The sequence below is a fragment of the Pongo abelii genome, chromosome 21 (genome assembly GCF_028885655.2).
Source record: "Pongo abelii isolate AG06213 chromosome 21, NHGRI_mPonAbe1-v2.0_pri, whole genome shotgun sequence".
NCBI classification, from domain to species: Eukaryota; Metazoa; Chordata; class Mammalia; order Primates; family Hominidae; genus Pongo; species Pongo abelii.
This window is the reverse complement of record NC_072006.2, coordinates 55,249,324-55,260,966: the sequence shown is the minus strand read 5'-3', so window position 1 is coordinate 55,260,966 and position 11,643 is coordinate 55,249,324. Positions and strand designations below refer to the sequence as shown.

At 43.6% G+C, this 11,643-nt stretch overlaps 1 protein-coding gene across 1 annotated transcript in view; it reads left to right on the top strand.

Annotated features, from left to right (window-relative positions):
* The first annotated feature begins 3,840 nt into the window (after positions 1-3,840).
* Positions 3,841-11,643, top strand: part of ADNP (activity dependent neuroprotector homeobox) — a 42,248-nt gene continuing 34,445 nt past the window's right edge. Inside the window, exon 1 of the mRNA XM_054542323.2 lies at positions 3,841-3,970. The gene's annotated coding sequence lies outside the window, so the exon portion shown is untranslated. The remainder of the gene's footprint in view (positions 3,971-11,643) is intronic.

Below are 11,643 nucleotides of genomic sequence, written 5' to 3'. Positions count from 1 at the left end.
GGAATCATAGATCTTTATACCTAATAGATCTCAGAAGTAAGATAATGTTAACTGATGAAATGTTTATGGCTGTGTCTGTATGAATTGAAAAAGAAATACACACCTCTGCCCTTTCCTTAAAAATGTATCTCAAATTTCTTAAACTAGAAAATACATTTAGAGCAGGCATTTACAGTTCGGTTCTTTTCAGCTGTTGAATTGATGAAACATTTCATCTATCAAAGCAGGTCTATTTAAAATGCATATTGTGAATTGGGAAACAATTTGACAGCAGTTGATTACATAGCCGTTTTTTTCTCTTTTGAGCAATAACCTCTATCAGTAAGGAAATATATTAATGACACTGAGGCAGAAACTTAGCTGCTACAGTAATTTTTAAACATCTTACTGAATTATATAACAATTTTTTTCTCAAAAGACTTGTTTTCATATTATTTAAAGACCCTCAGCAAAGCTCACATCCCTACTAATTTGAAAAATCTCTGCCTTAAGCTCTTCTCTCCATTTAGAAAAGTGTTCTGCCAGTTAAAATTTGGGCTAAGCTATCCAATAAAGCCAGGGCAAATATTATGTTTACCCACTTTCTCTAAAGTAGGTATTTCAGAAGAGATCAGTTAATTTCTAACTGTAGCATAGGTTATGGTCATGTAGTATCTTTTAAAATTTGAGTAAGGGCATGCTTTGAGCAAGTAAGTTTAAGTTGACTTTCTTCTGGAAATAAAAGTAAGAGGTGTCTCAAAATTATTTATTGAACAGTATTCCTAATTACTCCATTTTCCTGGCTTAAATTGGCTGCTGAAGAAATTGAGGCCAGGCACAATGGCCCATGTCTATAATCCCAACACTTTGGGAGGCCAAGGCAAGAGGATGGCTTGAGCACAGGCATTTGAGACCAGCCTAGGGAACACAGGGAGATCCTGTCTCTACAAAAATATAAAAAAATAAGCTGGGTGTGATGGCACTCACCTGTGGTCCCAGCTACTTGGGAGGCTGAGGTGGGAGGTTCACTTGAGTCTGGGAGGTCAAGGCTGCAGTGAGCTGTGATCATGCCTGGACAACAGAGTGAGACCCTGTCTTTTTTAAAAGAAAAAAAAAATTGAAAATCTGATTTTTCATTTGCATTTCTCTCTGACAGTTTCTACCAGAAATGAATCCCAGACTATAAAACCTGTGGTGTCATTTCAAACATTAAAACCACCCCCTCCCACACTTCTATAGTTGAACCCATAGTACACATTCCAATAAGGGCCACTCTTGTTCTGTTTCCCTTATGTCTAGAACTGTCCAGCTGGCCAGTGAGGGAACTGCTTTCCTTGGGGAAGAGACTTCTCTCATTCATAACAAGAAAATTCATCAGTGCTTGATGTGAAATTAGTTTTAAGCTAAGATAATAGAAATGTAATATTCTCAGTTTTTTTGGAGTGGTTAGAATTTATTTTTTCTTAACCTAAACTCAAAGTTGAGTTCTCAGTGCCAAGTATGTGGAGCAGAAATTAACAACCTTAGAGAACCTAATATAGAGATAGTACTGCCTTCTCAGATACTCACTAGAGTAGATAATGTTTGCCCTTTAAATCTTTTTAGTTATTCGCACAATCATTATCACAACACTGTCACTCTTGGAATTTACCATAGAGAGAGTATTTGAGCAGTGAAGACTCATAGCATTTGGAAGTCATTTAGAAAAGAATCTGGAATATTTAGATGCATTTTTGTAGTAAATCTGGTGCTTAAACACTGTAAAATTAAATATTTACATCTGAATCCAGCATCCCATTTTGCTTTGTAAATGAGGCCAAAGATGAAATCCAGATGTTTTCCCTTTGTATTTGTATTATCACTATATGGAATCTAAGTATATCTAAGGAAAACTAAACTTAAACTTACTTTGCTTATTTCATATTAGTTTTTATCTGTCTTCTGCAGTGTGCAATTAGATTCTTTAGTTCTCTGAATCAAATGCTTTGCCCCAACCCCTTTTTCCACGACTGTTTTCAGCTGTTTTCTCTTGAAATACTGACTTGGTTTTTAAAGATACATTTTATCACAATTGCAGAAATGTGTTGTATAAAAGTTTGTTAAACAGGGCTAACTGAAGTCTTAGATGTTGAACAGCTATGTGTAACCATAATTTATACTACTTGCAGCGAACTCAGATTATTTTCGGATGTTAAGTGCGGCTTGAAACTATGTTAATTTGAAATCTAAAGAAACAGCAAAAGACAGGTGTATTTACGTAAAGATCACATATTAAGGAAACAGGCTTGGTTAATTCCTCACTATTGACATCTATTACTTGTCAATACATTTAACCAACCAATGATACTTTAAATCATAATGTTACTTTGACCAACCTACTTTAAAAGGTTGGTTCAAAAATGTTGAGGAGATAATGTATTGGTTGGGATTGACCTAAATTTACAAAGCAACCATGTGCTGTCTTATGCTACCCAGATTGTGGGAGCACCAAAAGCTATGTCCCTAGGACTACAAAGTGTGTTGTTCAAGGATCTTGCAGAGAGCCAGTGCCCCTATTGGTAACATCACTTCTCATCCTTAAGTTTCACCAGTTGGGTGGCCTCAAGGCACTAGGATTCCCATTTTTTTTTTTTATTCAGGTCAAAGAGAAGAGTCCATCACTGTGACTGGGAAGAATGTCAAGTCACAGGGTAACGGCGGACCTTAATAAAATCTTGGCCTGTCTGCACCGAATACCCCACCAGGAAGGGCTAAGGCATCCATGGGGTTGTGTCTCATCTCAAGTCGCTGTGTGAAGCACGAGGCCCTCACACCTCATTTAAGGCAGGAGGCGTCAGTGGCGACCGGCCAGGTGTCCCGGCGCCTTCCCGCCGCTTCTCAGCCGTGGAAGCGCGGGCATCTGAGCACGTGGAGCCGCCCCAGGCCGCCCCGCACACCCCCTCCCGCCAGATGTAGTCCAGGCCCAGCTGGGCCCGCGCAGGGATCCCCAGCACGGCCACCTGACTGAGTGCTGGGCGTGCTGCGGCCCGCTGCTTCTGCCTCCGCCGCCGGCGCTGCGGCCAGAGGAAGGCGCCCGCCGAGCACACGGGCCCCGGGAGCGCACTGCGGCCATTATCCGCGGCGCCTCCTAGTGGGTCAATGGCAAATCCGCCTGGTTCTCGCGAGAGCTCCCCCCTCAGTGGGGATTATATAATTTCCCTCAGGCGGGGGTGGGGGTGCTGAGAGCACCCTCCCTCAGGAAAAGTTAGGTGCAAGCAGGGGTGGGAGTAAGAGGAACCCCCCTGGGGAAAAGGGGGTTGGGGTGCTGTCCCCACTGCCCCCCCATTTAGCTGGACAATGAGTCCTCTTATGCTAATGAGGCACTTACGTCACTTCCGCTCTTTCTCGGCCGCCATTTTGGCTAGGGCAGGTTCGGGGACTCGGTCCGAGGCGCTTGTATTGTCTGCTGAGGGGAGACGCGGGATCAGCCCCCTCCCCCGCCCGTTGCCGCCGCCACCTCCGCCGGCCCGGTCTCCCCTCCGCCGCCCGCCGGGATCCATGAGCTGAATTCCCGCCCCCCCGGCCGCCGCCATCTTGTGCCCCCTCCCCCTCCCGCAGGCAGCGCTAAGGGGGATTTTGGCGTCTTCTCAGACACAGCTCCCTCTCTCGGTCCCCGCTGCTGAGGAGCGAGAGGAGCGCGGCCGCCGCCGCCCGCGCCGGTGAAGCCGCCTCTCCCACACCCTCCGTCTCCTCCCTCCGCCCCTCCTTTGTCTGCACCGCTCGACGACGCCGCCGCCGCCCGCCGCTCTGCTGCGCCCGCCGCGCCCCCCGGCAGCACCCGCGGCCGCGGCGCGAGCCGGAGTCCGCCGAGCCGGAGCGCGACGAGGCCCCGGGCGCGCCCTCCCTGCTGCCGCCACCGCCGTGCCGCCGCCATCCGCCCGCCGCCGCCTCCGCCGCCGCTGTCCGGCCCCCGAGCACGCCGGCCCCGCGCGCGCCTCGAGGCCGAGTCAAGGTAAGCCCGGCGCCGCCGCGCGCGGACTCGCGGCCCTGCCCTGCCTCGCCTCGCCTCCCGAGCCCGGCCCGCGCGGCCCCCAGTCCAGCCCGGCCCCGGGCGCGGGCGCATTGTTGTTCGCATCGCCGCCCTCCAGCCGCACACACGCTCCTTTGCACACCCCGGCGCCGACGGGTCCACCGTCCCGGCACGGACCGCTACCCGACTCTGCTCTGGAGGTCCAGGCGCCTCCTCCTGCAGCCCGACCATCTTCTCCGCCCCGTGAGCCCACCGAGGCCAGCAGCCTTTGCAGCTAAGGGCATCGCCCCCACCCCGCCCCCAGCCAGCACCGAGCTTCTCCCATCCCTGGAACTAATCCCGTCCGCCCCCCACCCCCAAAAGGAGCCCCCCCCACGCACACCCCCATGCCTGGAACCAGTCTTCTGCCAGGTCTGCCCACCTTTACCTGGGGGAGGGGGGACGGGGTTTGGGGGGGCGGGGAGCATGCATGGCATGGAGTGAAAGTCTTTGCCTCCCCTGTGCAATCCTTCCTCCCCAACCTGCCAGCTTCCCTCCTATCCTGACCACAGTTCACCACCATCCCTTTTCCCCAGTCTCAGCTGCCTGGTCAGCACCACTTTCGAACATTCTGAGCCCCAACTTTGCAGTAAGGTGGTAGAAAATGGAAACCCAGAGAGCTGCAAAAAGATTTTCTTTTAATGTAATGAATGGGGAGTAGTTTTGTGAACACCCTCGTATTCACCTCTTCTTTCCTCTGGGCGGCCTGCCTGCCTTCCCCTCCCCCCCAACCTTGATCCCTGTCTGCTGGAAAAGGCGCGATTGCTTCTCTTCCTCTTCTGCCCAAGACCAAGACTCTAGGTCTGATATCCTTTTTAGCCACACACACACCCCCCACACACGAAGTCTTCTTAATCTTCTTGCATTTACCAGTTCCTCTGGACACTTCTTGCCATAACCCCATTTCGCAGACAAAGGCTTAGGAGGGAAAAAGAACCAAACTGTTTCTGTGTTTGTCATGTTAATGATGTCCATCTCCACACACCCAGTTCCCATCCCTGATGCTTCTTGTGTCTGTATCTTGAACCTTCAGAATGAAAAGAAAAAAATCTCTTGGATAGCTTGATACAGTTTCTTTAGAAATCTGCATTGTTGCTTCTGGTTTATGGCCATGGAGAAAATACCAGCCCCCACCCAAAATGCACCGCAGCCAAGTCGGCTAAAGGCGATGAGTGTTGGAGTCAGTAGGGGGCGCATTCTCTGCACTGGGTAAGGCTGCAGAGGGGGGAAGGGCCCCCGAGCTAGAACAGGATGTGCTTCACAGCGCCTTCTACAGACCATGGGAAAATGGGCCCAGCAAGACATACTCGCACTCTTAGTTGGTGAGCTGACAGCAACATGGCGAAGGATTAAGTGAGTCAAGAGCAGTGATTTTACTTCTTTTAAAGAGCCCACCCTGCATTTTAGAAGTTTTCTCCTTTTACTTTTTCAAAACTGTTGGCCCCCAGTCCACATTTGTTCTTGACGAATCACCTTGACATATCCTTGGTTCGGATTCCCTTCCTCTGGAGTTCTTCCACCTCAAGTTTTGAATGTGTCACCATATCTTTCCGAAGTCTGGTGGTAAAGGAGGTTTGAAACCTGAAAGTAACAGGTTTGGGGGCATAGCTGGTTAACTCCTTTCTTCATAGGCCAAATCTTTCCAATTCTTTGAGAGTTAAAAATCATTCTTGAGAGATGTTGGATTAAGTGTGTAGATGGGTGTCATGATTTGCAAAGCCTTGTTGGTAAACATCAAGCCCATGTTGGGTTCTTCATTGTCGAACTCAAGTGTTGATTGTAAAAATTTCGTTTCCCTCCAAATTTGGACTTGTAATTGCCATTCATTATCCCAGCAGCCAGCCACCTTTACAAAAATGTTGATACCAGTCTTCTGTGAGCACCCACCTTCTTAGGGTGTGTTGATTTCTATAGATTTTACTCCTCTTGTTATTTCCATAGGTGTGAGATGCACAATGCGAAACCTAGGCCCCAGCTTTTACACCATGATGCGCAGGGTTGTACTTTTTGTACTGAACTGATAGGTGGCCTAGTGGTTATGCCCTGTACTACCATTTTGAGGATCTGGACTCCGTTTCCTGCCTTGCTCTTTGGACCACATTGTCAATTCACACCGGTGGGTATATTCATTTTGGAGGGTGGGAACTGCAGCAACAGGGAAGCCAGAGACTTTCTCCTCCTTGATCACCACCAAAACCAACACTTCCAAAATTTCAGCCTAGCCACATTCCTCAAGGAACCGGTTAGAGCTGGTTGCAGTAGTGGGTTCTGAACACTTATAAGAAATTACTTACAGCTTTTTTAAGAGAAATTTTTACAGATGCTAATATTGTAATCATTTGCATTCTACACCCCTTTGTATAAAGTATTCAGTTACTATTACTTTGATAACCCAATCTCTAGAGTTGCTAAGCTTCTAAAAGCCTTAAATGTCGGATGAAAACATGCTTTTCCATGAACTTGTTCTTGCTACCAAAGATTGACACTGGTTGATGTTTGTGGGTACCTTTAAGACTTTGTTACAAGTATGTTACATAAATACACCAAGATAAGTTTATGGGGAACTGAATGGGTGTATTCTTTGATACCTAGTTAACCAGTTGGTGCTTAACAGGAGAATTTTTCATTGGAGAATTGCTACCAAGTAACATTTTGGTGAGTGAAAAGGAGGCCCTTTGGTACAGGTATTTGACTAGAGACATTGCTTCTACAATTTCTTAGTCATTGTGAAAAATCACATATTTAAATGGGATTATTTAAATTTTTAGATACTGTATAGTATTTGTAGGCAGGTATAGTTTTTATCTTTGTTTGGTGTTTTATATGCAGTTATTTAAGTTTTGAAAATGAGCATATAATTTGAAGACAACTTATTTAAGGGAATGTTTGAAATGAAGTTTGTCGAGGGGCTTTTGTTTGATTTAGCAAATGAGATACAGTGTTGAATGATGTCCTAAGTGGTAACTGCCATTTTCCCTTAAAGGAAAACTTGCTGTGAGCTCTTAGAAAGCATGTATTCTACAGTTTCAAAGGTTTCTTGGTTTTAACACTCAAAAAATAAGGTGAGGGCAGGCGAGGTGGCTTATGCCTGTAATCCCAAAACTTTGGGAGGCTGAGGCAGAAGGATCACTTGAGGCCAGGAGTTCAAGACCAGCTTGGGCAACATAATGAGATCCTGTCTCTACTAAAAAAAAAAAAAAAAAAAAAAAGTGAAACAATTGGGCTTGAAGACTGGAATTTATAGTAGGTAAACTATATACTTCATTAAAGTATAGTAAAAGGCTCAGTTAACTAGAGTGTGGGGAATGGGTATTCTGTTTAACTGAACTTTAAGTAGAAATTCCTTTTTTATCTTGGCCTTTGTTGTTGAAAAATTTCCTGAGACTAGCTTATTAGGAGCTATATATTGAAACTAACCTCTTTGATTTTGGTTATTATAGTCCCTGTATAGAAAATATAGGAGATTGGGCTGAAAATCTCTTAATGACCCTTGGCCCTTCCAACCTTGGAAGTCATTGATTTTATACATGCCCACTGTGAATTTGCTTTGCTTTGCTTAAGTTTATCTTTTTCTCCTTATACCAGAATGCAGGAAGAGTTTTAATACTATTTATATTAAAATAAGAACTTCACGACCTTGAACAGATTGTTTTGGTACCACTTGCAAGTAACCAACCAGTAGGCTTTTATCAGGCAAAAATGGCTTATTATTTATATTTGATTATTAAAAGCATGGGTATATAAGGCATACCATGTGAAGTTGTTGCTTTCCTTGTAACTACTTACAAGTTTTGAAAGTATTAAAAAGTTAGTATTTTGAAAACTAAAATACTCAGCAGTTTATTGGTTACATAAGATGATGTTGGCTACAAATTTTATTTTGAAAATTGCAACTTAATAAGGAAGATAGAGCTGTTTTATAAAGGAGAAAGTAGAGATTGATACTTCATAGGGGAAAGCAAAGAAAAACTTCAGCATTTGTGTTTCTTCTTTTGAGAATCACATATAAGTAACAAAATTGCATAAATTTTAATAGACCTAGGCCAGTTGTTTTCATAATTGGGGTGTGTGTATGTATGTACACATACACATAAAATACATGTGGGTTTTCTAGAGCTGGAAATGATTGTCATATTATTAAATACAGATGAAAAGTTCAAGTATCACGTGCAGTTTGGGGAAAGTACATTTAGTTTTGAGATGTAGTTTGGGGACATTACATCTAAGTGTAGTTAAAAAAAATAACAGAATTAAACTTTATATGCGTATTTTTTCCAAGTAACCTATTTAAATCTTAGTGAAATAAAGATTTTTAAAGTGATATGAAAGAAAAAAATTGGAAGTTTTTATTTTACAACATTAGAAGCATTATTGTGGTTTACACCAAAGTACCCATGACTGTTGTGTAAATAAGCTACTTGTTCAACCTGGAGTTCCAAGGGACTTTTTAAAAGAGCATCATAAAGTCTGTTATGTCTTACATAAGGTAAAATAACTTTCGGTGAGAGTTTAACCTTCATTCTCTTGCCTGAGAGGCATGTACATTAAGAGAAACATTGCTCCCCTATGTGTAAATAATTTAATTATAGTTGGATTCACAGAGCTTGACTTGTTAATTAGCATCGTATAAACTTAAAGTTTTTCCTCTCCTAGTTTTTCTGTGTTGTTTGTTTGTTTGTTTGAGACAGAGTCTTGCTCTGTCTCCCAGGCTGGGGTGCGGTGGCCCAATGTCAGCTCACTGCAACCTCTGCTTCCTGGGTTCAAGCGATTTTCCTGCCTCAGCCTCTGAGTGGCTGGGATTACAGGTGCCTGCCACAACGCTTGGTTAATTTTTGTATTTTTAGTAGAGATGGGGTTTCGCCACGTTGGCCAGGCTGGTCTTGAACTCCTGACCTCAGGTGATCCGTCTGCCTTGGCCTCCCCAAGTGCTGGGATTACAGGTGTGAGCCACCGCACCCAGCCCCTCTCCTAGTTTTGTAAGAGCTTGTGATAGTAACTGGAGTAAATGCCGTATTTTGCTGATGTACATTACTGCCAGTTAATACCTTTTATGTTGTTAGTTTGGAAACTCGGTGTTTGAAACTAGTATAAACCAAAGCCCCATGCTAATTAACTGAATTGATACTTTGAATGTAAAAGCTGTTTCTTGTTTTTACATTGGCACTTTCCACCTTGATTGTTGAGATACTTTATTAGATAAAACCATCCATGCTTTGCCCATTGTGGGTGGCCATTGTGACTTCATGGTTTTTTGTTGTTTGTCTGATCCTGTTTATTAGAAAGTGAGGAGAGGATGATTATGTTCCTTCATCCTCTCAGTGTCTTAGTACTCCCTACACCTGCGTTACGTTATGACCTACCTTTGCAATCTGCCAGTTTTGGGGTCAGCTTAAGTGAGAATTCATATTCTGCTTCACTGGAATGAGAAGGCTCTCCTCATGTATTATCATGCTTCTCAAGTTGGTATATATAAGCCAACTTGATTTGTGTGTGTGTGTGTGTGTGTGTGTAGGAAGTCACAGATAAAAATTTAGCCAGCTGTGGAAAGTGACAGTTTTGATTGCAGGGCACACGTTTTTTTTCTAATCAATGAAAAATGCAAAATTCATATTACTGTTTTAGTCCTGGGTCCTGTCATCTCTGTGTATTAATTCAGTCCTCTGCCTTAAGGAGTTCCCTGAGATTTCACTTACAAGCTTTGGTATTATTGATCCCTACCTTGGTTCCAAGACAGCAGCTAAAGAAAGCCTGGAACCTCTCAAGAATTTGAGCAGTGTTCTAGAAATAAAGATTTAGAAAATAAGAGGAAAGCATGGACAACGTTGGATAGAGTTTACAAAGGGAAGGCTGCTCTGAATATACGCCACAGTTTTAGATTTAAGTTAAAGATTTAATTTAAAAGCATACACGTAATCTAAAAGAGTTATGCATTATTTGACCAGCTGTTAGAATTAAAAATGAATCTGCATATCCTAATACCCTCTTCAGTAAGGGTATAGATTTGTAATTGAGTCACTTAGCTGTGGGTTGTGTTTATATGTCACTTCTCATGTGACTGTGATGACTTTAATAAGGATGCGCTGTTTAAGTGTAAAGGCCCCCGTGCTGGCCTTTATGGTATTATAGTATTGATGGCTTGTCTGTTTTATTTTCCAAGCACTTTATAAACTATTCCCAATTTTCTCAGGACTATCTTTGTTTCACAAGTAGGGAAATCAAGGCACTACCACATACAATGATGAAATGGGCCAGAGTATGTCTGGGCTGGTTCCCAGGCCTGTGCTTGCAACACAGGCCTTTATGGTGCTCTTGTAAGCTGTTTGGCTAATGGGGGCTCACATGAATGCTTCCCATTTCACAGTGAGGTTTTATGCTTCCATGTGAGCTTAAACCCAAGGATCCCAATGGCGTCTACATGTAAAGAAGCTAGCCACACCCCCAGCAGGGAGAGTATGGGTGTAAATTGTGCAGGTGGCAGTTAATTGGAGTAGCATATTTCTGCTTTGAAGTTAACTGTATACGAATCTAAAAAGAAACTTTGTTTATGTTCCCTTTTCTTTTCCCAGTTGTTTAGTTTAAGACAGTCTCCTGAGCAGTTATTTTTTTCTTAGATAATTGCTGGCTTTTACCCTTTCTTTTTCTGAATCCTTCATGCTCCATTTAAGAGCTTGTGGAAACCTGTGCTTCAGTTGACAATCTGTAAAGCTCTGCTCTTCTGGTGGAAGCTCGTGACTTGGGAACCTTTTGAGTGGTCTCTTTTGCGAAACTCCTGTCTAGTGGAAATCTGGTGGAATTTATTAAAATTTTAAATTCGAATTTTAGGTTGACAGAATCTTTGCTCTTGTGAAAGAAGTGAGCTGAGACTGGGAGTATCCAAATGCAAGAAGTGCTCAGAATTCTGCTTCAAGATCAGTTACACTTGAAAACAGCAACAAGAGGTTGGGTGCGGTGGCTCACACCTGTAATCCCAGCACTTTGGGAAGCCAAGGCTGGCGGGTCACCTGAGGTCAGGAGTTCGAGACCAGCCTGGCCAACATGGCGAAACCCCGTCTCTACTAAAAATACAAAAAATTATCCTGGTGTGGTGGCACTCACATGTAGTCTCAGCTACTTGGGAGGCTGAGGCAGGAGAATCACTTGAACCCGGGAGGTGGAGGTTGCAGTGAGCCAAGATGGCACCACTGCACTCCAGCCTGGGTGACAGAGAGAGACTCCATCTCAAAAAACATAAAAATAAAAAACAGCAACAAAAAATGCAAATAAAACTTCTCTGAGGAAAGTGTAAAATATTGAGCCATCAAGTGGCAAAACCTGGTACAAGAATGCTTTTGAAAAGCTACCTTTGGTGAAGCCTTGATCCTGGGAAATGGCTTAGAAAAACTTGAGAACATAGTTTAAATAAATTATTCTGTTACTCAAGAATAGTGAAAGGAATGTATTTCCTATTGTGGGAAATTATTTCTGAGTAGTTTTGGTAGAGCATAAAAATGTATTATTAGGGGATCAAAATAACGTTTTATGTCATTTAGATACAAAGACTTGGCATGCTTCTGAAATAATTTATAAATGGACATATCTGTGTGTCCTCTTGTGGTGCTGTGATACATAGTGGTTTT